At 43.3% G+C, this 5,518-nt stretch overlaps 1 pseudogene; it reads left to right on the top strand.

Annotated features, from left to right (window-relative positions):
* Nucleotides 1-340: 340 nt before the first annotated feature.
* LOC136546070 (uncharacterized) lies at nucleotides 341-3,619 on the top strand (annotated as a pseudogene).
* The last annotated feature ends 1,899 nt before the right edge of the window (nucleotides 3,620-5,518 follow it).

The following is a 5,518-nucleotide window of genomic DNA, read 5'->3' as shown; positions in this document are numbered from 1 at the left end:
TGGCGTTTTCCTGTCTGTCTCTTTTCCTTCCTCTTGGCCTTGCCCTGTCTCTCTTTTCTCCATGGCGTCTGCACAGGTAGGTTAGGATTTTGGCTTAGGGAGGACAGTAGTGGGCACACCCTTTTCTTGGTGGAGGCGCACCCCTTCTCTTGGTGGATGCACGCCCATCGACCTTGGGCAGGCAGACTCCGGCTCATCTACAACCACGAGGCAGGAAGAGGAGTGGAATTGCTGCAACAGGTGAGATGAAGTGGCACTTCACTAATTTTGTGATTGGATTTGATTTCCTTGTAGAATGTTTGAATTTGACCATATAGTTGATCTGTAGGGCTGCAAAACAATGTCTGAATTTGAGGTACTTGAAGTTCGATTTCATTTTAATGGGGACTTTGTTCTTGATGGGTTAAAGATGTATTTCAATGGGGATTGTGGAGTGTCTCACATAGAGAAGGACAAGATATCTATCCTAGAACTTGAAGGACACCTGTTGGATCACACAACTTTTCCTAGATTTGTTAGAATGCATTGGTTGCCATATGGTGCTGAATTGAATAGTGGAATGAGGTTACTTGTAGATGACAAGTCATGTTTGGACATGATTAATGAGTAGGGAATTGCTAGAGCTATAGATATATACATTGACTCAGTTGACATGGGTGGAAATAAAGAATCTGGAACACAGTATGCAGATGAGGATGTATTTGTCCTATTTCGAGATGAAAATATCATGCCATTAGATCATGTAGAACCTGTTGCTGGGGATCAAACTGTCGAAAATAGGGACAAATTTGTTCAGGGTGGTAACATGCTATTGTTGGAAGGTCCAACTCATAGTCAGGATGGTCTGAATGTAGAAGAAGAAGATTCAGAATCAGAGTGGCTATGATGCTACAAGTTTCACAACTGATGAAGATGATGAAGTTAGGGAGATAAGAGCCAACTATAAAGACTTTATGTCAGAAGTAAAGAAGAGAGGAGATATTCCAATAGACAACCCAATTGAGGTTGATGGCATACAAGGTGGAGATATTCCATTAGACAATAATAATCAGGTCTTAGAAGGTGGAGATGGTGTTGAATACTTTGATTCAGATGGTGATGCATCATATGATGAGGACAGTGATGGTGCCTTTACAAGAAGGAAGTGTAGGTTCCCAATATTTGACAGTTCTGCTGATACTCCATAGTTTACAGTTGACATGTGCTTTAGAGGAAAGGATCAATTGAAGGATGCTATAGAGAGGTATGCACTGAAGATGAAGATAAATATCAGATATGTGAAGAATGAGCAGAAAAGGATTAGGGCTATTTATAGGTGGAAAGGTTGTCCTTGGCTTCTATATGCTTCCCATAACTCAAGATCTGATTGGTTTCAGATTGTAACTTATAATCCCAACCATGCTTGTTGTCCTCAGCTTAAAAATAAAAGGTTATCTACAAGTAGGATATGTGAGAGGTATGAGAGTACTATCAAGGCTAATCCATCTTGGAAGGCTAGAGCAATGAAGGAGATAGTACAAGAGGACATGGGAGTGGATGTGTCAATCACAATGATTAAGAGAGCAAAGGCACGTGTAATGAAGAAAATAATGGATACTTAGACTGGTGAGTACTCCAAGTTGTTTGACTATGCTCTGGAGTTGTAGCGTAGTAATCCTAGAACTAGTGTGCATGTTGCCCTTGACTCAGAGGAAGAAGACCATGTGTTTAAGAGGTTTTACGTATGTGTTTGATGCATGTAGAAGAAGATTCTTAGAAGGATGCAAGAGGATAATTGGGCTTGATGGTTGTTTCCTTAAGGGGCCATTGAAAGGTGAGTTGTTATCAGCTATTGGCAGGGATGCAAATAATCAAATTTACCCAATTGTATGGGTTGTCGTGGAATATGAGAATAAAGACTCATGGAATTGGTTTCTTGGGCATCTTCAGAAAGACATCAACATACCTGTTGGAGCAGTAGGCTGGGTGTTTATAACAGACCAACAGAAGGTAAATTTCTGTCTATCTATGTCAATTTTATGCAGGGGCTGTTTTAATCATTAAAACAAAATGTTTAAATTATTTGTGTCCATTTTATGCAGGGGCTGCTAAGCATAGTATCTACATTGTTTCCATTTGCTGAGCATAGGATGTGTGCACGCCACATCTATGCCAATTGGAGAAAGAAACGTAGGCTGCAAGAGTACCAAAAGAGATTTTGGAAGATTGCAAAGGCACCTAATGAGCAGTTATTTAAGCACTACAAGAGTAAGCTTGCTGCAAAAACTCCTCGGGGATGACTAGATTTGGAGAAAACAAATCCTATTCATTGGTCTCGAGCTTGGTTAAGACTTGGATCCAATTGTGAATCAATTGACAACAACATGAGTGAATCATTCAATAGTTGGATTATAGAATCAAGGTTCAAGCCTATTATTACTATGTTGGAGGACATAAGGATCCAGGTGACTAGAAGAATCCAAGAAAATAGGAGTAATAGTGAGAGGTGGACAATGGTAGTGTGTCCTAACATTATCAGGAAATTCAACAAGATTAGGCATAGGACACAGTTTGTCATGTCTTGTGGAATGGTGAGGCTGGATTTGAAGTGAGAGACAAAAAAAATAGGTTCACAATAGACCTGAGAAGCAAGACATGCTCATGTAGGTACTGGCAAGTCTCTGGGATTCCATGCCAACATGCTTGTGCTGCCCTATTCAAAATGGCACAAGAGCCTAACAATTACATACATGAGTGCTTCTCACTTAAGACATACAAGAAGACATACCAACATGTACTGCAGCCAGTGGAACATGAGTTGGCTTGGCCTGTGTCTCCAAATCCCAAACCATTGCCTCCTAGAGTAAAAAAGATGACAGGCCGACCAAAGAAAAATAGGAGAAAAGACCCTTCAGAGCCAGTGAAATCTGGAACCAATTCGTCAAAAGTTGGCACTAAAATTAGATGTTGTCGCTGTGGAATCTATGGTCACAACTCGAGGACATGCTCTGTGAAAATGGTGTTTACTGAATTTACTATTTTCCCTTGCTGCACTATATTCATTCCTTACTCATTTTACTAACTTGGTCCTTACTCATCTTACAACAGCAAGAACAAGCTGGGTCATATAATCCTCCCGCCACCAATGCAAGTCACTCAAGCCCATTGCAAATTGAACCTGCATAGTCGAAGCAAACTAAAGGAAAATCCATAGCGGCATCATCAAGTAAGAGAAGATTGTCCATGCCTGAGGGTTCATCATTTATATAGGTTAGTAATAATTCCGACATGTCCATGCTACAGCCTAAGTAAATTGTATATTTGCCTAAATTGGCTTTGCTGTTTACAGTCTAGCCATAAGAGAAGACTGATATCTTTTGGAGAGAGTGCTCAAGTATCTGCGAAGTCAAGTGCTCAAGCATCGGCGAAGGCAACTGTTGGAGGGAGTGCTTCTGTTGTCATTGAAACCAATGCTGGGACTGCTGGCTCATTTGCAAAGGCAACAATCAATGTAAAAGGTGGACGTGCCTCTGCAAAAGTCCATTCGACTTCACTTGGCCATGGATCAGCATCAGGCCAAAGTAGCTCGTCCCAGAAAAAAACAACAGAGCTGGTGAATTCAAAGAATAAGATGATGTAGCTTGCCAATGTAGTTTTAAAGCAGCAATGCTTTTGCATCACTTAGTCATAATGTCGTGAACACTTGCATTTGTTATGTCAAAACCATGAGCATGAGACATGTAGTTTCAAATCAGCAATGCTTTTGTATCACTTAGTCATAATGTCATGAACACTTGCATTTGTTATGTCAAAACCATGAGCATGATACATGTTAAATTTGTTTTTGCATTCATTTCTCATTGCCTCAAACAGTGGTTACACAATGAGCCATATGCCACAAGCAATTACAATGCTAAAACAAATTAAGATTACAATGCACTCTCGTTGTTCTCTAATAGTACATTTCAGTTCACGAATTTCTTGTTTCGCTCTCTGTCGATCAGCATACATATCATCCTATTGACCAGCTGAATGTTCGTACAGCTCCCACATGCTGTGCCTCATGGAAACTAGGTCCTGAATCACCCTTTTTGCTCTACCTTTAAAGTGTTCATCGATCCAATACTTGAAATCACAAGGCTGCTCAACTTGTGAGCACGCTAGGAACCTTCTTCCTGTGTCTGGACCAGACCAACAACAACACAAAATTGGGGAGAATCCATACCGGAATGTAAGCCCTGTCCTCACCAGCATCCCCTCTGAATGTTGTTCAAGCAGTGTTTCAAGCTACACCAAATCGATGAATTTTTATCAAAAATCAAATCCATCCCCGATTCAAATCAACCCTAGCCCAAACGCCAACAGCTCTGTACTCACCTCCACTGCGCGCGCAGCTTCATGAGCGCCAGAACTCGACGCTCCGGGAAATGGCGCTACTCCCCTTATTGGCGTTGACCTTCTCCCTCTCCCCTCCCTGGATCCATGCTCCATGGGGATACAGGCACAACGGTCGCCACCTCCACAATGGAGCGAGCAGATGGGGGAGCGATGGAGCTAGCAGATGGGGGAGACGGGGGAGATGAATCGAATGAAGCAGACGAGGGAGAGGGAACTGGGGACCTGGCGGCCGGTGGGTCTTCCTCTCCGGCGGCGACTGGTGTCCTCCCCAAGCCAAAACCCTAACCTACCTGTGCAGCCGCCATGGAGAAAAGAGAGACAGGGCGAGGCCGAGAGGAAGGAAAAGAGACGGACAGAAAAACGCCGTGACTGTCCACGCCAGGTAAAGGAATTAGGGAGGGACAGGTTAGACATTTTCCATGTGCAGCTGTCCACGTGTCCAGCAATCATGCAGAATGGACGAGATTGAGTTGTAAATCAGAAGATTAAGGACTAAAGTGGACGTTTTGATAGTTCAGGGGCCAATTTGAGCCTTGCGTGAAAGTTCAGGGGCCCAAATGGCTATTTCGCCAATTATATACATCATGTAGCAGATTAATCCGTGCTCGCTGTCTGCACGGGTAAAACCTTGCTTTTCAAATCTACTACAAAAAGCCGACTCGATCAATCGGATTGGAAATTACGATAAACTGCGGAACATTTGATACGCCGTATTACACGTGCATACAAGCAGTAGCACACAGCACATGCCGATGGCTGCAACTTGCACGTCGCCGAACGCCAGCAGAACTACAGACCAGCAGTCAATACTTATTATTATGCTTACATTAATAAGCACAAGAAAAAAAAAACTCGGCCTACGGTGGGCAGACAGCCCCGCAACTTTGTGCTTAAGGAAGAAGACCTTCTCATGCAGGTCGAGAAAACCCCTGAACACCGTGTCCCGCCCTTACACAGGGACCCGTTACCCTGTGAGTGGGCCGGTCCGTTGCCTGTGCTTTGGGAAACTCGAAACAGGTGAGAGGATTTTTTTAATGGGTACCGAAAATTCTATCCTCGTCGGGCCTTGAACTCCGGTCGGCAGGTTGAGGCCTCAAGTCTCACCGCCTGACCAGTCGAGCCGAAGCTCGTCTCCCAGCAC

This window comes from Miscanthus floridulus, chromosome 3 (genome assembly GCF_019320115.1).
Source record: "Miscanthus floridulus cultivar M001 chromosome 3, ASM1932011v1, whole genome shotgun sequence".
NCBI lineage: Eukaryota > Viridiplantae > Streptophyta > Magnoliopsida > Poales > Poaceae > Miscanthus > Miscanthus floridulus.
The sequence above is the reverse complement of the archived record's forward strand: the minus strand, read 5'-3'. Positions and strand labels throughout refer to the sequence as shown.